We start from the raw sequence: 21317 nt of genomic DNA, 5'->3' as shown, positions 1-21317 counted from the left end.
GATGGTGGCGTATGTAATCTGTGTGTATCTGGCTCTGATACTAACCAGTGCCTACCCAGGGACTGACTAGTATCTCTCCCCAGCCTGTCCCCACACACCCTCTCACCTGCTGACCTGTGAATGGGGCAATCACTCCCGCAGTGTTATTGTGTTCTGCCAGTGAATACAATGATTAGTGTTGCTAACTATAGCTGGCAGCACTGATTGTTTTGGGGAAAACTTGACAGGCTGGTTGTACTCAAGTCGGTTAATAGGTTGACTTGTGTAAAACCAGCTAGCCCATACATAGATCAACTATGGCTGGTCTCTGCTTAATTGGTGTAATTTCAATCCATGTATGGCCAGCTTAACCACTACGCAGTCCCTAAACATCCTTTCACAAACCTTTCCATTTTTCATTCCCAGATTACTTCATCCTCTTCTCCTATACATAGTGCCCACTGTCATACTCTCCACAATTCTCTCCTATACATAGTGCCCACTGTCATATCCTCCACACTTCTCTCCTATACATAATGCCCGCTGTCATATCCTCCACACTACTCTCCTATACATAGTGCCCACTGTCATACCTCCAACACTTCTCTCCTATACATAGTGCCCACTGTCATACCCTCCACACTCCTCTCCTGTACATACTACTCACTGTCATACCCTCCATACGCCTCTCCTATACATAGTGCCCACCGTCATACCCTCCCTCCACACTCCTCTCCTGTAATTACTGCTTACTGTCCTACTCTCCACACTTCTCTCCTGTACATAGGGCCCACTGTCATACCCTCCACACTCCTGTAGATATTGCTCACTGTCATACCCTCCACACTCTTCTCTTCTACATAGTGCCCAATGTCATACCCCCTACACTCCTCTGCTGTGCATACTGCCCACTGTCATACCCTACACACTCCTCTCCTGTACATAGTGCCTTCTGCCATACCCTCTGCACTCCTCTCATGTACATAGTGCCCACTGTTAGACCCTCCACATTCCTCTCCCTCACCTGCACATACTTCCCACTTTTATACCATTCATACTCCTCCCCTATGCCTCTTACCCACAAAAACTGTTCTTTAAAATTATACTGAATATCCTCAATGTTACCAGCTCTAGAATGGGCACACTTTTGTTAGTTCAACTAAAGGAAATCTCACAGTCCTCATATTTGTTCTGCCCCATTATTAGTACTTATTTAATTTTGTAATTACTATTGTGATGTATAGAGGAACATAGGGGATGTCAGCTACTCCAGATATAGCACTTGTAAAAAAAAGCGTCCCTGAAAATATTTTTGAAATGTTGACAACTATGTACTTAGGCACTGCCCAAGGGCCACAGGTAGGGGGCCCCATGACAAGCGCCTGTGATATTAAAGCGGTAGTAAACTTTTCTAACATTACTACTTTTTAGAGGTCCTGGGGTAGGTTATGCCACAATGTACAATTATGCCCAGCATATTAGCACATTAGGGTACACTTACCTGTCAGACTGAGCCCTCCAGTGCTGTGCTGTGATCAATCTGGCGGGGCCCGAGCACTTCCATCTTCACCCGGTCTTCCTTCTGGGTTCTGTGCCTTCGGACACTTGCCTTGGCCAGGCTGCTTTGATGTCATTCCCACACATGCTCATATGCATCCTCTCTCTCCCATCCCCCCCTTTCTCTCTCATCCTCCCTCCCTTACCCCTCACACCTCTTTCATCCCCTTTCTCCCTCTCTCTCTCTAATTTAATTTGTTATAACAAAAATAGTTTGCATTTTTATTTATTTATTGTTTATAAAAGGCCCCACAAAAATCTTCAGCACCAGGCCCACAAAGTTCTTAATCTGGCCCTGCATAGCCCCATAAACCATTCATTCACACTGTACAAGCCACAGCGCTCATGTGAATGAGCTCCGAGGCCACACACACACACAGCTTTGGCAGAATTTTGTTGTTTGTGTCCACTAATGATTTTTGTCTATTTTTTTTTTCTTAGCAAAATCTGATTTGATATTTTCTTTGGGTAGGGGGGGGTCAAATGTGGTGGGGGGGGGGGCCCTACTGTTCAGGTAGGCTGTATGGGGCCCCGTGATTTATAACAGCAGCCCTAAGCATGGGAATAGATCAAAACTGAATTGTGAATGCAGACCACCCTCCTTCATTTCCAAGTGATACAAGTAAAAATTATTGCAGGAAAAAAAATACATTTAAGGTGTGCTTTTACATTTTTAGCTTTAACAAACCTTACTCAGATTTGAGCCCATTTTTTTTTTTTTTACAGTCGGTATTCTACCCAAGTGTTGTTCTGCCTTTTCTCTCCTTTGTTTTAGCTTACATTGGAGTCGTGTGTAAATTGTGCACAAATATTGCATCCCTACATCTAGAGCAATGTTTCCCAAACTTTTTTCAGTCAAGGCACCCTTTAAAATTATCCACAGTCTCAAGGCACCCCATTCTAAAATGTAAACAACTATTCTAACCGTTTCACTTTTTGCAACACACACAAAATCCCAGCAGTAGGCGGCCATGGTCGAATTTCGAAATAATTTTCTTTTGACAATCAGAGAACTTGTGTGTTTTGTGATCCGATGATGCCACCATTGATTTCGAAATTCGGCCAACCAAGCCTTCAATTTCACTTCATGTTGCTACAGAAAATTTTCTCTTTCATCATTGACTGACACAGCTCCATTAATCTTGACCACAGGGTTATTACGCCACCTTCAGGAGAGGACTAGGCAGAACATGTACATGTGAAAAACAACAGAATTCTACAGTTCTGCCCAGGGGGCGGTCCCTCTGGCAATAACCCCTCAGCCTGCTTCCTGCAGCTCAGTTTTTTTTTCTGCCTATTGAAGGAAAAGGACCTAGGATCCCTGCAAGACCATCGGTCCTGGGATTTTTTTTTCCGTTTTGTGCCTTTTTCGCAAGATTTTAAGACCCTGTGATCGTCGATCAACAGCCGGCTGGGTGACAGGCTGGATAATATAGATCCTTGTAGTCTCCCCAGCCTGGCCATCAAGCGTGTGCAGGCCCTAGCTACACGCTGGGTCGGCCACAACATGCCCCTCAGGCTCCAGGGGGCGGGCGGGGGGCTACATGCTCCAGGGCACACATATGACCGGACTACGGATGTCTTTGTCACAGTGTGCCGTGGCCCGCAGACACCCTGTACTGTGGGCCTGTGATGGGATGCTTCCAGCTTGTCCAGATGGTAAGTACAGCTCTCCCTGTCTCGGCAGGATAGAGCAGCTGGGCAATCCCTGGGAGGTCAATTAGGGGGTCCCTCTTCTCCCTTTCCTCTCTCCCTGTCTCCCCCTCCAAAGGGGACAAATCTCCGTTATCCCTGGATCGGCAGATTCGGGTGAGCCAGTTAGTCAGGGATTCTCATCGCTGGTGACGGAGATCTCCAGCCCTTCGGTCCGGGAAATCGCTCCTACCTCTTCATTGGACAGTGATCACAATGGACACCAGCCTGACCAGCTGGGGTGGAGTACTGGGAGTACATTCCACCGAGGGCCTCTACTCTCCTTTGAGCAATCAGGCTATGCCTCTCCCCATGGTTGATGAGACTACAAGGGCATCCGATCAGAATCCAGTCAGACAACGCCACGGTGGTGGCATATGTCAACCATCAAGGAGGAACAAGAAGCTCAGCTGCAGCACGGGAGGTCGCTCACATCCTTCGGTGGGCGGAGCGACACGTACCGACCCTGTTGGCAATATACATCCCGGGAGTAGAAAACTGGCAGGCGGATTATCTAAGTCGCCAGATGCTGGACCCAAGTGAATGGTCACTGCATCAGGAGGTGTTTAGGCTTCTTTGCCTTTGGTAGGGCACACCAGATGTGGATCTTCTGGCCTCTGGTGCTATCGGCACTTCAGAAACCGCTGTTTGAGAACATCAGGGAAATTTCCTTGTTGACTCTTTCTTAGAAAGTGCTCTTTCTAGTGGCTATTACCTCTCCCAGGAGGGTTTCTGAGCTGGCGGCCTTGTCTTGCAAGTCACCCTTCTCGGGTTATCCACAGGGATAAGGTGGCGTTGCGTCCGCAACCTTCTTTTTTTTCCAAAGGTGGTTTCGGCCTACCACCTCAATGAAAACATTGTGTTGCCATCTCTGTGTCCTAAACTGACACATCCTAAGGAGGTGGCCCTCCATTCCCTGGATGTGGTCCGGGCTCTAAAGGTATATCGGTCTGCCACAGCTCCCTTTCGGAAGGCAGATTCGCTGTTTGTTTCGGTGGCTGGTCTGAAAAAAGGGCTACCGGTCTCGTCGACCACCATTTACAGGTGGATCAGACAGATCGTAGTCCAGGCTTACACCTTGAAGAGGCATGTGCCCCCCCTTTCCTGTCACGGCCCATCCCAACAGGGCAGTTGGGACCTCTTTGGCTTTCCAACATTAAGCGTCTGTCTCCCAGGTATGTAAGGCGGGGACTTGCTCGTCCGTTCACACTTTCACAAAGTTCTATAAAGTTGATGTAAGCACATCTTCTGATGCCTGTTTTGGTCGCAAAGTTTTGTAGGCGGCCTTGTAATCGTTGCAATTTACACTCTTTCTTCTTGTTAGAGAACGTTACATTTTGATTGTCAATGTATTCTGATGCATATGTTGGCCGCAAGTTCTGGTGCGGTTGGTTCACGTGGTGACTCCTCCGTTGGGGAGCACCTCTGGTTGTGGGTGAAGTTATGTTTGCTGTTTCCACCCCTTGTTATGACATTGCTTGGGGACTTCACTACGGTCAAGATTAATGGAGCTGTGTCTGTCAATGAACGAAAGAGAAAATAGGATTTTCTGTACTCGCTGTAAAATCCTTTTCTCTGAAGTTCATTGACGGACACCGCACCCACCCCTCCTATTTCTTTACGTTACTGCTTGTTGACGTACAGAGCTGCAGGAAGCAGGCCCAGGGGTTATTGCCAGAGGGATCGCCCCCTGGGCTGAACTGTACAGTTCTGTTGTTTTTCACATGTATTACATGTTCTGCCTAGTCCTCGCCTGAAGGTGGCGTAATAACCCTACAGTCAAGATTAATGGACCCTTGTCCGCCAATGAACTTCAGAGAAAGGGATTTTACGGTGAGTACAAAAAATCTTATTTTCGTTGGTGGGAATCTTCTTTTCTTTCCGGGAATTTTCTTTTCTTGCACAGGCGCATTTCTTTTTCAATTACATTTCTCACATGATTCTCCTATCATTGATTGGAATTTTTTTGAAAAACTATTTTCTAATGTGTCTGCTTACTCAAATTTGATTTCTGCACGAAAATTGTCTGTTGCTGCAGCCCACTAATGGTGTGAAATATGAAAGAAAATTAAAAATTTTGAAATTTGGCCCATGTATAACCTGCCTTAGAGGTGATTTATTCTTCCAAAGCAAATATACAGTACCTTTGCACACCAGTACCATTATTCCTGTCCCGCAGTTTCTGTTACTTGTTCATCTAATGTGACCTCAGTGCTGATGAAGGGCAGGGGAGGGACAAACAAGGATACTATGCAGGGGTCCAACGTCCTCCTTGTCAACCAATTAAATCATTGGTTGATAGGATGCTGGTAGGTTGTAAGGATGCACAAATAAAAAGCTTTGGCTTTGTGTAACTAAAAATAAGGCTTGATCAACCTTCTGGTTTGTATACAATTTTTGTACATTTTGCCAAGGCACCCTGATAGAAAAAGGCTGATTTTGGATACATTAAAATGACACTAAACTCTGGTCTAATTTTTGTTTGCTGCTGTGATCAAAATTTCTTTACATTCGTTCTCCATGGTTCCACGGTATGTAGGAATGGCGCCACCCTCTTTATGCTCCCTAGATGGCATATGCGATGTTTAGTGTGCATACAGCCATGCACATGACCACAGCGAAAGTGGACTACTCATTTCAAACAAAAGTGAGGGGAAAATGAGAGGTTCAGGAGCTCCTCCAAGAGGCTGTTGCAAAAAGCAGAAACTAACAGTAAGAAATTCTTTAATAAACAATAGATTACAGAGCCATTATGTAGTGAATTTGTATGGATTATTTTTTGAGGAAAAAAGACATTGTTTTTGTGTCTCTTTTAACCACTTGAGACCCGCAATACGTCTATTGACGTCATGGGGTTTCACTGGTTATATCTAAATGATGCCTGAGTCCACAGACATCATTCAGATATTGCCGTTTTCAGCCGGCGATTCCCTACACCATAAGAATGATCATAGCGGCTGTTCCGCCGCTTGATCGTTCTTACGGGCGGCGGGAGGGGACGCCCCTCCCGCCGCCCTCCGGTGCTTCTACCGGAGGGTCACAGGATCCGCCGGCCCCAGCATGTGATCATAGAGATTTCCGGCGGACTAGATTGTCCCCGGAGTCTCTATGATCGTTTGGAGGCCGGGCGCGATGTTATGACGTCACGCCCGGCCTCGGTATTCAAATTAACGGCGCCAATCTGGCTAGGAAGCCAGGATCTTTTTTTTTTTTTTTTTTTTTTTTAATTATTCTTCCCAGCCTAGAGGTGAGATATGGGGTCTTATTGACCCCATATTTCACTGTAAATAGGTCCGATCGTGCCATATTCCTATTACAAGGGATGTTTACATTCCTTGTAATAGGAATAAAAGTCATCAATTTTTTTATTTTTATTTTTTAAGTGTAAAACTAAAAAAATTAAAATAAAATTAACAATAAAAAAAAAGAAAACATTTTTTTAAGCGCCCCTGTCCCCGTGAGCTCGCACACAGAAGCGAATGCATACGTAAGTCCCACCCACATATGAAAACAGTGTTCAAACCACACATGTGAGGTATCGCCGCGAACGTTAGAGCGAGAGCAATAATTCTAGCCCTAGACCTCCTCTGTAACCCAAAACATGTAACCAGTAAAAAATTTTAAAGCGTCGCCTATGGGGATTTTTAAATACCAAAGTTTGGCGCCATTCCACGAGCGCGTGCAATTTTGAAGCATGACATGTTGGGTATTTATTTACTCTGCGTATCCTCCTCTTTCACATTATGCAAAAAACTTGGGCTAACTTTACTGTTTTTTTTTATTTTATTTTTTAAGCATGAAACTGTTTTTTTTCTGAAAAAAACGCGTTCGAAAAATTGCTGCGCAAATACCGTGCGAGATAAAAAGTTGCAATGACCTTCTTTGTATTCTCTAGGGTCTTTGCTAAAAAAACATATATAATGTTTGGGGGTTCTATGTAATTTTCTAGCAGAAAAATTAGGAATTTTACATGTAGGAGAGAAATGTCAGAATTGGCCTGGGTCTGAAGTGGTTAAAGTGCTTGTACACCCTGTACAACCACTTTTACCTAGAGGTAAGCCTATATTAAGACTTACCTGTAGGTGCTTAATATCTCGTAGACCTCCACGGTTTAGGAGATATTTATTAAAAAGATGAGTGCTGATGCTTGCGGCGCATGTGCCCTTTAGAAATGGCACATTGTGCCGCTTTCATTAGGGGTCAGCTAGTTATAGAGCCGCAGCTCGCAGCCCCGGAAGAGGGGAAAAGATGGAAGCTCCCTGCTTGTGGAAACAATGATGACAGCGCAGGCTTCTGTGTCAGGTAAGTGTCACATAATGGGCTACTATGCGATGCATAGTAGCCCATTATGCTTTGCCTTTGCAGGGAAATAAAGAGGAAGTAAAACCTACCAGGGTTTAACTTCCTGTTTAACCACTTGCCGACCGCCGCACGACGATATACGTCGACAGAATGGCACGGGCAGGCATATGGGCGTATATATACGTCCCTGCCTTCCCGCGGGTGGGGGGCCCGATCGGGCCCCCCCCGGTGCCAGCGGCGGTCGGTATCCGTTCAGGAGCGATCCGGGATGAGGGGGCGGTCATTCGTTCATGGCCACCCCCTCGCGATCGCTCCTGACGAATGGAAGTGAGGCGTGACATCACTTCCTCTCCTGTAATGTAAACACAGGCAGAGGAAGTGATGTAATCTCTCCTCCGTGTCGGTATTTTTCGTTCCGGCACCGAGGAGAGAGGATCGGTGAGTTGCACCAACACGACACTACACAGTAGAACATGCCAGGCACACTCTCACCCCCCCCAATCACCCCTGCCCCCCCAGTCACAGTGACACCAATTGCATTTTTTTTTTTTTTGCATTGGTGTCATTTGTGACTGTAATAACTGTTAGGGCAGTTAGGGTTAGCCCCCTTTAGTTCTAAGGTACCCCCCTAACCCCCCCAATAAAGGTTTAACCCCGTGATCACCCCCCGTCGCCAGTGTCACTAAGGCTGGGTTCACATTGCAGCAGTTTATGAGAACGGATGTGATTCACACCGCACTGCAGTGCAAATCACATCCGATCTCTGTGCGATTCGAGTTCAGCCATACAGATAGTATGGCTGAATTTGCGTCGCACCCGCCGCAAATTCGCACGGGACCCTTTTTTTGGTCCGCAGCAGAATCGGATCGCATGGGTGTTCACACCATGCGATCCGAGTTTGCAGATCGCACTGCGATATGCGAACTGATCTGGGGGGTGTCATTAACATTTCACTGACACTCCCAGCAGTTCGCATAGGGCAGTGTGAACTGCCGCTGGGAGGCATGCGATGCGGGAACCCGCCGCGGATTCATGGCGTTCCTGCATCGCTCCAGTGTGAACCCAGCCTAATAAGCGATTATTTTTCTGATCGCTGTATTAGTGTCACAGGTGACGCTAGTTAGGCAGGTAGGTATTTAGGTTCGCCGCAGCTTTTTATAGCGCCAGGGACCCCCATATACTACCGCATAAAGCCCCCTGATTGCCCCCTAGTTAACCCTTTCACCAGTGATCACCATATAACTGTTACAGGTGACGCTGGTTGGTTAGTTATTTTTTTATAGTTTCAGGGCACCCGCCATTTATTACCTAATAAAGGTTTAACCCCCTGATCACCCGGCGGGTGATATAAGTTTGAGGGTCAGATAAGGTCTGCGTCGCTCCAGGCAGCGTCAGGTTAGTGCCAGTACCGCTAGCACCCACGCACAAAGCATACACCTCCCTTAGTAATATAGTATCTGATCAGATCTATATTAGCGTCGCCAGCAGTTTAGGTTTCCCAAAACGCATTGTTAGCGGGATCAGCCCAGATACCTGCTAGCACCTGCGTTTAGCCCCTCCGCCAAGCCCAGACCAGCCCACCCAAGTGCAGTATCGATCGATCACTGTCACTTACAAAACACAACACGCATAACTGCAGCGTTCGCAGAGTCAGGCCTGATCCCTGCGATCGCTAACAGTTTTTCTTGTAGCATTTTGATACAGTCGCTGACAGCCTAGGTGCTTTTTTACCTGTGAGTCTCACTAGTGTACCCCTAAATTTAGGGGTGTCTACTTTCCAAAATTGGGTCATTTGGGGGGGGGGGGGGGGGTTTGTGCCATCTTGGCATTTTATGGCCTTCAAAACTGTAATAGGTAGTGAGGAGTGAAGTCAAAAATTTACGCCCTTAGAAAGCCTGAAGGCGGTTCTTGGCTTTCGGGGCCCCGTACGCGGCTAGGCTCCCCAAAAATCCCACACATGTGGTATCCCTGTACTCAGGAGAAGCAGCAGAATTTATTTTGGGGTGTCATTTCACATATGCCCATGGCATGTGTGAGCAATATATCATTTAGTGACAACTTTGTGAAAAAAAAATAAAAAAAAATTAAAGTTTGTAATTTTCCCGCAACTTGTGGCAAAATATAAAATATTCCATGGACTCAACATGCCTCTCAGCAAATAGCTTGGGGTGTCTACTTTCTAAAATGGGGTCATTTGTGGGGGTTTTGTGCCATCTTGGCATTTTATGGCCTTCAAAACTGTAATAGGTAGTGAGAAGTGAAATCAAAAATTTACGCCCTTAGAAAGCCTGAAGGCGGTGCTTGGTTTTCGGGGCCCCGTACGCGGCTAGGCTCCCGAAAAGTCCCACATATGTGGTATCCCCATACTCAGGAGAAGCAGCAGAATTTATTTTGGGGTGTCATTTCACATATGCCCATAGCATGTGTGAGCAATATATCATTTAGTGACAACTTTGTGTAAAAAAATAAATAAATTTTTTTTTCTCATTATTGAATCGCTTGAGGCAAAAAAATAAAATATTCAATGGGGTCAACATGCCTCTTATCAATTTCCTTAGGGGGTCTACTTTCCAAAATGGGGTCATTTGGGGGGGTTTTGTACTGCCCTGCCATTTTAGCACCTCAAGAAATGAGATAGGCAGTCGTAAACTAAAAGCTGCGTAAATTCCAGAAAACGTACCTTAGTTTGTAGATGTGACAACTTTTGCGCAAATCAATAAATATACAGTTATTGACTTTTTTTTTTACCAAAGACATGGGGATGAATACATTTTGGCCTAAATGTATGACTAAAATTGAGTTTATTGGATTTTTCTAATAACAAAAAGTAGAAAATATCATTTTTTTTCAAAATTTGCGGTCTTTTTACGTTTATATCGCAAAAAATAAAAATCGCAGAGGCAATCAAATACCATCAAAAGAAAGCTCTATTTGTGGGAAGAAAAGGACGCAAATTTTGTTTGGGTACAACATTGCATGACCGCGCAATTACCAGTTAAAGCAGCGCAGTGCCAAATTGTAAAAAGACCTCTGGTCATTGACCAGCAAAATGGTCCGGTCTGAAAGTGGTTAATATCATGTTAGATAAAAATTTGCTAAGATTACATATGCCTAGTGTTTTACCATTATGCATACATCTGAATTCTGCATCTATCAACCCACATGCCTGGGTTGTACATTCTGTTGACAATTGATGAGCATCCGAGTATCATTCAGGGAGTCAGTCTATGTTCCTCACATTCATAATATGCCTGCAATGAGTAGACTCGCCAAACATTTTTGGATTCCCTACTGCTGGTTTTCTCAACCTTTTTCCAGTCGGGGGGCGCGCCCTGGAAAAGAATCTTCAGTCTTGAGGCACCCCTGTCCAAGACTTGGTTCATGTTACTGCGTATCACAGAGTACGTGCAAAGTTGCGCTCGTTCCAAACACACATACAAATGCTCTGCTCTTTAAGTGTGCCATTCATTCTTAATTGTACCCCACACATTGGCAACTGTGGGCTGCTTTTGGTGTGGTACAATTACAATTTTGCTGGGTACTGCACGGTAGGGGGAAGCAGAGAGAACAGCACACTCCCCTTCCTTTACTTTCACTTTGCGAGTGAGGGCTTGCTGCAGACAAAATTAAAAATTAAAGCAGTTATAAACCCTCTTTTGCATAGATGAAAAACGTTTTGACACTGACCATCCCCCCGTTTTACTCACCTGAGCACGTTCGTTCCCTCGGCAGAGGCACACTGTACCCCTCTGCCCAGGGTTCTTGGCTCTTGCTTGGATAGATTGATAGCAGCACAGCCATTGGCTCCCGCTGCTGTCAATCAAATCCAACGATGCGAGGGCGGGGCCAAGTCCAGCATTCTGTGTCTATGGATGCAAATGCTCGACTCGAGAGTGCCGTTGGGGAACCCCAGAAGATGATCATCTCGGCCACACTGCAAACCAGAGGTACAGTGGCGGTATGATTTTTTTGTTTTTTTAAACGTGGGTTATCGACTCCTTTGAATTGAATTGTAAGGTGTGCATAAATCCTACCAGTCTGTCTTGAACTTCAGTAAGTGGCCCTCATAAGTGTTTGATTCAGAGGTTGTGTTTCATATGCAGTGTTTTTTTTTTTTGTTTTTTTTTTTTTTTTCCTCTTTTCCATTTTGGGCATTACTCTTCTTCTTTTTTTTTTTTTTATCAAATTCTTTAGGGTACAAAGGCAAGCAACAAATCCCATCAAAATATGAACAGCGAAAATATACTCAAACAGGATAAGTGCAAAAGTAACATTATCTCAGATCGCAAAATGTACAGAAATGAATAGGGAGTAGCTATATTAACTAATGTAAGACTACTGAATAGAAATTCCTTCGGGCTTTTCAGCTCGAAAGAAAGATGGTTCCCTTCAGCAGTGGAAGGTATATGCTTTTGAATATAAGCACTATGCTGCCTGCATTTTCAGCCACTTGCCCCTTCTATATCATTACAATTAAACCAATCAGCTGAATCCCTATACTGCCACCAATTACTTGAAGACCAGTCATTTTCTGGCACGTTTGTTCACATGTAACAATCAGTATTTTTTGCTATAAAATTACTTAGAAACTCCAAACATTATATATATATATATTTTTTTTAATGCAGAGGTACTAGAGAATAAATTGGTGCATATTGCAATTTTTTTTTTCACATGGAATTTGCACAGCGGTTTTTCAAATGCAATTTTTGTAAAAAAAAAAAAATGCACTTTTTAAAAAAAAAATCTTATGCAAAAAAAAAAAAACACAATGCAAAGTGTAAAAAATGATTGCGCTAACTAGTGAGAGGGTGAACAAATACAGCTGCTACATTTGAATGTGACAAAAATTCGTAAGCTAAAGGAATGTGGAAATGTAACGCTAAAAAATAAAAAACAGTGATAATAAAACAGACAACTCAAATCTACAACAATCTGAGTCCCATCCGTGAATGAATGAAAGAACAAGTCCCATGTAGGTCAGTCCAAATAGAAGACGAGATCCACACCAGTGGAAGAGTTGTTCTCATATGGAAACAGATGGTGGGTTGAGTATGTACAATATCCAATGTAAGATAGGATTGAATACTCTTACCGGAAAAAATGGCCCTGGATGTCAGTGACACCAGGTCAATCAGGCATGGATTCAAGATCACCGGATCCACAGGAATGCTCCAGAGGTCCAGGCGGGTCCTGGGATCGATCAATGAAGTCTCGATAATGCCAACAGCCACAGAGAAGCTGTTGACTGGGAAGGAAGGCCAAAAAAACTCACATCCAAGGAGATATGGAAAGGAAAAAAGGGCTTCCAATGTTGCAGGTCAAATAACACTGGGTTTTTATTTAAAAAAAAAAAACAATATACAAGGTAAAAACTTGATCACAGATAAAAAGCAATATGGGGAGCAGTGAAACCAAGCCCAACGCATTTCATCCTAATAGGAATTCGATTGGCGCATCTAACAGCTCACCCATATTGATTTTATATATATATATATATATATATATATATATATATATATATATATATATATATATATATAAAAATATCCTAACACTTAGTAAAACCAATAAAAAGTTCAATAAGGAAATTAGCAATGACGGGGTCCATGATTGGAGGGGAACTGATCACGAGGATCTAAGTTCCAAGCCTCCATATAGGAACCAATCGTAATACAGTCTTCGAGGGTTTATAACCATCTAAGACTGTTACCTGAAAGTAAACCGCTAGACACGCGGTACAAACAACCTTCAAAAAGCCTGTGAAACCGGGCATAGAACACACGTGACCGGCAAGAGCCAGTCACAATCAAATAGACGTTGATCCGGATGCAGCGTTGCTCACTTCGAAAGGGAGGCTTGGAGCGATGAACTAAAGCCGGAAATTACGTCAGGCGTAAACTATGTCGGCAGCGTGACACACATATCGCGTCAGGCGGCAACGCAAAGACACATGCGGGTCATGTGTCACCGAACACAGGGCACAACAAAGCCCGGAGTCACGTGACCAAACACAATCAGCATGCACGGCAAATATAAACGCAGCGCAAACCGCACTAAATATAATGCCCGCATTTTAGGGAATAACTGGTCCCAAAAATCTGTCACTCTGGAGAATACCCCAATGTTTTTTTTAAACATTTGCTTGATTTGTCTGGATTGAATAGAATAAGTGGTAAAAAATGACCATCTAAATTTATCATCCATAGCATTTTTAGGAAATACTTCGTTGTTCATTTTCTCGATCTAGATATCATGGTTGTAGATAGGCATTTTGAATTCAGGACCTACTTCAAACCCACCGACCGGAATAGTTACATTCCGGTTGATAGCTGTCACCATTCCCAGTGGCTGAACTCAGTTCCCCGCAGCCAATTTCTTAAAGTGGTTGTAAACCCTTACAAACCACTTTGACCTACAGGTAAGCCTAGATTAAGGCTTACCTGTAGGTCCAAGCAATATCTCCTAAACCTATATGGTTTAGGAGATATTTGCCCGAAAACGGGCACCGCTGTCTACGGCGCATGCGCCATAGACAGCGGCGCACAGGCGCACTGAACGCGGCAGTTCCAAGAATGGAGCTGCTGCATTTGTCGACTCCCGTGCGCATGCGCGGGAGTGACGTCATCGCGGCTTCGCCGAATGACAGCGGCGGAGCTGCGAGACGCCACCAGCAAGATGGATGCGGCGGACTACAGGGGACAGCGCGACTTCGCTGGCTCCTGTGTCAGGTAAGTGACACATAATGGGCTACTATGCGATGCATAGTAGTCCATTATGCTTTACCTTTGCAGGGAAAAAAAGAGGAAGTAAACTCATCAGGGTTTACTTCCTCTTTAAGCTACGTATAGAGGATTTTCTTACCCAGTCCACTATTTTGAAAAATAGGTTCCTTGAAAAGGGTTACAAACCAATCAATTTGGATAAGGAGATCAATCATATTTCAATGATTGTTGGAAGTACGTCCTAAAAATGCTATGGATGATAAATTTAGATGGTTATTTTTTACCACTTATTACTTATTCTGTTCAATCCAGACAAATCAAGGAAATGTTTAAAAAACATTGGGATATTCTCCAGAGTGACAAACTTTGGGACCAGTTATTCCCCAAAATGTGGGTGTTATATTTAGGGGAGCACAGTCTATAAAGGGCCAAGTTGCACCCAATGTGATAGACCCCCCCCCCAAAAAAAAGTCCCTTTCTCTTATATTCACTGTCCGACACAGTTCCTCTCTGTAAAAAATGGGATGTTAGCCTTATCACTAGGAGAATACTAGGCATAGTTGTAATACAACACTCAGAGCACTTAGTTCTGCCCGGGGGGGGGTTCCCTTGGGTAACAACCCTCCTGTCTGCAGACACACCTCATTTTTATTTTGCCTAGTGAAGGAGAAGGATCTAGGAACCCTGCGGGCCCATCGGTCTTTGCTTTTTTATGCAGAAGCTTGGCTTTTTGCAAAAGATGAATGATCCTGTGATCTGCTATCAACAGCTGGCTGGGTGACAGGCTGGATACCCTTATCCTTGTAGTCTCCCCAGTCCGGCCATCAAGCGTGTGCAGGCCGCATCTACGGCTTGGCAGGCCATGACAAAACCTCAGCTCCAGAGGTGGTCGGTGAGCTTTTATGCTCTGGGGCATACATATGACCGGGCTACTGATGTCTGCGTCACAGTATGCCGGGCCAGCAGCTACCCTGTACTGATCAGTGAGTAGTTCTGCAATGGAATGTCTCCCAGCTCTTCAGGACTGGTAAGTACAGCTCTCCCTTCCTCGGTGGGGCTGAGCGGCTGGAAATTCCCTGGGAGGTCAATTCGGGTGTCCCTCACCTCACTCTCTTCTCTCCCCTGTCCCTATCTTCCCTCCCCCCTGGGGGGATGCTGCATCTGGCTGCTGAGCGGCATATGTGTGCATATACAGGGCATCTCTGTTGGCTCTCACCTGAGATGGGGGGCTGGCTAGCGGTGTCCTGGGTCCTGTGTGTTATGCTACCGGAAGGTGCCTGTGAGGGTCTGCTGTGGTCTGGTGTGGCGCTGTGTCTCTGCTATCATTTTTTCGTTCTGTACCTCATGGAGCTGCTGGTGGCCATTTTAGGTGTGGGTGAGGGCAGCATGCCTTCCTGGGCTTCAGCGGCCATTTTCAAAGTGATCGCCTATTCAGGACACTGATGGCCATTTTCTGGAAGCCTGAACACGTTCTCAGTGTTCTCTAGCAGCAGCATGGCTCATGTGCTCTCACAGCCATTTTCCCTGTGTTTCCTTTCTGTGTACTGGGCGTCCATTTTATTGAAGCCTCAGCATATTTCTATAACGTTTTAGCGCTCATTCTGTCGGCTGCCACCGACACAGCTTTTGTTTCCTCTGCACTTGGGAGCATTCAGGGACTACAGGCACTACTTGTGGACAGCGCAGAACTCCTCAGGGTGGTGAGTTTGGCGGGAAAGAGCCCCTCAGTCAGCGGCAGCAAGGAAGTCCCCTTTGGATGGCAGACAGGATAGGGTCAGCATGGCTTCAGAAACTGGCGTTTCTTCCCCCGAAATCCAGGCAATTGCAACCGGGTCACCTGCGGACTGCGCAGTGCCCATGGACACCCTGACGGCGGTCCTCAATTAGTTAATTGCCAAGATGGAGGCGATGCGTGGGAAGAAAGGTGCAGTAGAGGCCCCTGTCCTCTGGGGAGAGCTCTGACGCAGACTCAGGTCCTGCTGAGGCTGGTGACCCCTGCTCTGTCTTGTCAGATGACGCTGACCAGGACCGCTCGGACAGTGAGGATGAGTCCCCGTCCGGGTCCGGGCATTACAAAGCGCTTGTTGGCGCACTTATCACAGCTGTGCTTGATACCCTGAAGATTCAGGAGCCAGCAGATCCCTCTGCTGCTGTACCAGTCCCTTTTAGGTCCCGCAAGCCAGCATGTTCACCTAAGGTGTTCCCGTATCTGACTTATTTTGACAAGTTAATTTACAAGGAATGGGGTCACCCACAACTGACTTTTTCAGTCCCCAAATACATGGCAGTGCGTTGCCCTTTTGAGGAGAGCTCTCTCAAAAAATGGTCGGCTCTTCCAGTCGTGAACCCCCCAGTATCCAGGTTAAATAAAGTAACCACGATCCCGGTTGAGGAGACTCCTGCATTCAAGGATCCCACGGACAGGAAGGCCGAGACAGTGGCTCATTCCTTGTTTACGGTGGTGGGGTCAGCCGTTCGACCAGTACTGGCATCCGGACTTGTGTCGCAGACACTGACTGAGTGGGCAAAACTGTTGCACCATGAATTGGGAAAGCAACAGGCTTCTCCTGTCTGCGTGGAACTAGCAGACCAACTAGTGCAAGGCCTTAAGTACATCTGTGATGTGGCCCTGGATACTCTTCCTCTGTTGTTCAGAACTTCAGTGTCAGCTGTGGTGCTGAGGCGCCCGATTTGGCTAAAATGCTGGTCTGCTGACCAGGCATCCAAAAAAGCCCTGACGGATCTTCCCTTCCTTAGGGACCGGCTCTTTGGAGCCTCATTAGATGACATCATTAAAAATGCCACCGGTGGTAAGAGTACTCTACTCCCACAGGCCAGGAAGGCTAAGGAGCCACGCCGTAGGCAAGGGCCCTCTATTTCCGATCACAAACTGCTTTTTCGTCCGCCCGGAGCCTCGACAAAACGTCCCAAGCCCGACAGTACGTCCACGGACGGTCAAAAACGTCCCTGGAACCGCAAGCCTAACAAGCCTGCGAATAAAAGTGCTACCGCATGAAGGTTTGCCCCCACCCATGTCTCGGGTGGGGGGTCGCCTTCGGGAGTTTGCAGCCCGGTGGTCCTCCCAGTTATCCGACCAATGGGTCTGCAATCTGATTTCCACAGGCTACAGGATAGTTTCTCTCTTGTTCGCCAAACAGTTTCTTCCCCTCCAGCATACCCGTATCCCCGGCTCGTCGGGGGGCCTTCTTGGGGGCGGTAAGGGATTTGCTGAATCGCCGGAGTTATTGTACCAGGTCCGGAATCAGAACGCTTCCAGGGATTCTACTCAAATCTGTTTGTGGTTCCCAAAAAGGAAAGGGTACACCGATCTTGGACCTAAAAGCCCTCAATCACTTTGTAAAAGTGCAGAGGTTCAGAATGGAATCAGTTCGCTCAGTAGTCGCTGCACTCCATCAAGGGGACTCCCTGGCATCCTTAGACATCCAGGATACGTACCTGCACATACCCATATGCCTTCGGCATCAAAAGTTCCTGCGGTTTACAGTCGGGGGAAGCCCACTACCAGTTTGTGGCTCTTCCCTTTGGTCTGGCTTCAACCCCTCGAGTCTTTACCAAGGTATTGGCTCCAGTTTTGGCATTGCTATGGCAACGTGGGATCACGATCGTGGGGTACCGAGACGATCTCCTCCTGAGGGCATCTTCCGCCTCAGAATTAGAGGAGGATGTGGCGATCTCCATGCAGACCCTGCAAGAATTTGGGTGGCTGTGGAACCTAAAGAAGTCAGTGATTGTGCCGACCCAGCGTCTGGAGTACCTAGGCTTGCTGCTGGAAGCAAGAGTGTTTCTCCCTTCAGACAAATTGTAAACTCTCGCTGTAAAACTGCTGATGAACCGCAAGTGGTCGTCGCTCCGCTTTTGCATGCAAGTACTGGGACTCATGGTAGCCTCCTTCGAGGCAGTATCTTATGCCCAGTTCCACACCAGAGTCCTGCAGAAGGAGATTTTGACAAAATGGGACAAATCTCAGTTGTCCCTGGATCACAGATCCAGGTGAGCCAGTCAGTCAGAGTAACTGATCTGGTGCTTGAGGTCCCCGGTGATTCAGTCTGGGAAATCGTTCCTTCCTCTGAAATGGACAGTGATCACAACGGATGCCAGTCTATCCGGCTGGGGTGGAGTGCTGGGGATTTAGTCGGCTCAGGGCCTCTGGTCAACAGAAAAATCCAAGTTGCCGATCAATCTGCTCAAATTGAGAGCGATCAGGCTGTGCCTCTCCACATGATCGATGAGACTGCAAGGGCGTCCAATCAGGATCCAGTCAGACAATGGCACGGCTGTGGCATACATCAATCACCAAGGGGGAACAAGAAGCTCAGCCACTGCACGGGAAGTCGCTCACATACTTTGGTGGGTAGAGCGACACGTACCGGCCCTGTCGACCATTTACATCCCGGGAGTGGAGAACTGGCAGGCGGACTAGCTAAGTTGCCAGATGATGGACCCAGGAGAATGTGCGTTGCATCCGGAGGTGTTCGGGCTACTGTGCCTGCGATGGGGCACACCAGATGTGGATCTGCTGGCCTCCTGTATCAATCAGAAGGTGCCAAGATTTGTGTCCAGGAAAGAGATCCATGGGCCGCTGCATCAGACGTGCTGGTGGCTCAGTGGGATTAGTGGCCTCAGCGTCCCTGGTACGCAGACCTGGTACGTCTGGTGGCAGACTCTCCCTGGCGACTTCCGCTGCGAGGGGACCTTCTGTCTCCAGGTCTGATTCTCCATCCTGCTTTACCATCGCTGGCTTTAACGGCATGGCTATTGAGAGCCAAGTGTTGAGGAACCGGGGTCTGTCAGACTCGGTGATCCTAACTATGTTGAGAGCACGGAAATCTTCCTCTCTGAAGATATACCATCGTACCTGGAAGGCCTACATCTCCATGGATGACATCCACGCTCCTTTTCCATATCCAGGATTCAGCACGTAGTAGACCAGAAATTGGCATTAAGCAAATTTCAGCCTTAGCTGTCTTTTTTCAGTGACCCCTGGCATCTCACTCCTTAGTGAGTGCCTTCGTTCAGGGGGTACGACATGTAGTCCCTCCGGTGTGTCCACCGTTACCCCCTTGGTATCTGAACCTGGTGTTGTCAGCGCTTCAAAAACAGTCATTTGAAAATATCAGGGAGATTCCCCTTTTGACTCTTTCCCAGAAAGTGGTCGTTCTAGTGGCCATCACATCGGCCAGGAGGGTTTCGGAACTGGCGGCCTTGTCTTGCAAGTCACCCTATCTGGTTATCCACAAGGATAAGGTGGTGTTGCTTCTGTAACCGTCTTTTCTACTGAACGTGGTCTCGGCTTTTCATATCAATGAGGACATTGTATTGCCATCTCTGTGTCCTAAGCCAAAGCACCCAAAGGAGGTGGCCCTTCACGCTCGGAATGTGGTTCGGACTCTTAAGGTGTATTTGTCTGCTATGGCTTCCTTTCAGAAGTCAGACTCGCTATTTGTTTCGGTGGCTGGTCCAAAGAAAGGCATGGCGGTCTCGTCGGCCAACATTTCCAGGTGGATCAGACAGATTGTAGTACAAGCCCATACCTTGAAGGGGCAGGTGCCCCCCTTTCCAGTCATGGCCCACTCCACAAGGGCAATCGGAACGTCTTGGGCCTTCTGACACCAAACGTCTGCCGCTCAGGTGTGTAAAGCGATGGCCTGGTCGTCTGTCCACACGTTTACCAAGTTTTACAAGGTAGACGTCAGTGCATCGGCTGATGCCTGTTTTGGCCGCAAAGTTTTGCAGGCGGTCGTGTAGTTGCAATTGAATATGCAATATGTATTTTCTGTTTTTCCTGGTTTTTCGATAAAAACATAGTACTGTTATGTTAATGCACTGTTGCATTACTTCTGCAGTTTGGTGCAGTTTTGGGTGATCACTCCTGTTGAGGATACCCTGATTTTTGTGGTGGTTTTCCACGCACTGTTGTTTTTTGTGGGTAAAGTTTCACTAGTTCCCACTTGCCATGGTGGATGAAGTTTTGTGCTGTTTTCCCACCCTTCATTTGGCACTGCTTGGGGACGTCCCATTTGTTACAGAGAGGAGCTGTGTCGGTCGGTCAATATAAGAGAAAATAGGATTTTTTTGTATTCACCGTAAAATCCTTTTCTCTGTAATTCACCGACTGACACAGCACCCGCCCCTCCTTTTATCTTTATGTTATACTGCTTGTTGACATACTGAGGTCTGTCTGCAGACAGGAGGGTTGTTACCCAAGGAACCGCCCCCCTGGGCAGAACTAAGATTTCTGATTGTTGTATTACAACTATGCCTAGTATTCTCCTAGTGATAAGGCTAACAACCCATTTGTTACAGAGAGGAGCTGTGTCGGTCGGTGAATTACAGAGAAAGGGATTTTACGGTGAGTACAAAAAATACAATTTTTACAACAATGCAAGGGGTACTATCCCTGCAGAAGGTGCAATGTTTGCCATCACAATGTATACGGTAGACGTAAGAGTGATACGTAAGGTGAAAAAAAACAAGCAGCAGAATCATACTGGCAGAATAAACACTTGACCCTTGTCAATGCTAGGCATATCAAGCACTTGAGCATGAATTCATGTCAATGTCCAGAATAAATAATTATTTTGGCCAATGCAATTAATTTCCAAGAGCTTGACATGCCTAAACACGTTTTTATTTTCCTTGAACAAAGTCTTTTATTGAACAAAAAGGAAAAATACATACCATAGGCTATCACGACAATCATCAAACATAGTAGACAGTATCACTAATGCCGCGTACACACCATCAAACAATCCGGTGGAAAAGTCCGCCGGACAATCCCCCGTGTGTGGGCTCCGGCGGACTTATTTTTTTTACCCAAAAGTCCGGCGGACTAAGAAAGTAGTTTTGCACCAAAATATGTCCGGCGGACAACACTGCCGTGTGTGTGCTAATCCGCCATACTTTTGAAATGAACAGACTTTTCCCGCACGGAGAAAAGTCCGTTCATTTTGAGCGCCGCTCCAGGTAGCCGCAACTAGCGAAGGAAGCGTTGATGGCCCCGTCACCTGGGATGGAGTTAAAGGGGAAGCCCTACGCCAAAGA

The sequence above is a fragment of the Lithobates pipiens genome, unplaced genomic scaffold, assembly GCF_037356315.1.
Source record: "Lithobates pipiens isolate NorthernLeopardFrog02 unplaced genomic scaffold, aLitPip1_a1.2 Scaffold_30, whole genome shotgun sequence".
NCBI classification, from domain to species: domain Eukaryota; kingdom Metazoa; phylum Chordata; class Amphibia; order Anura; family Ranidae; genus Lithobates; species Lithobates pipiens.
Note: the sequence above shows the minus strand (reverse complement) of the source record.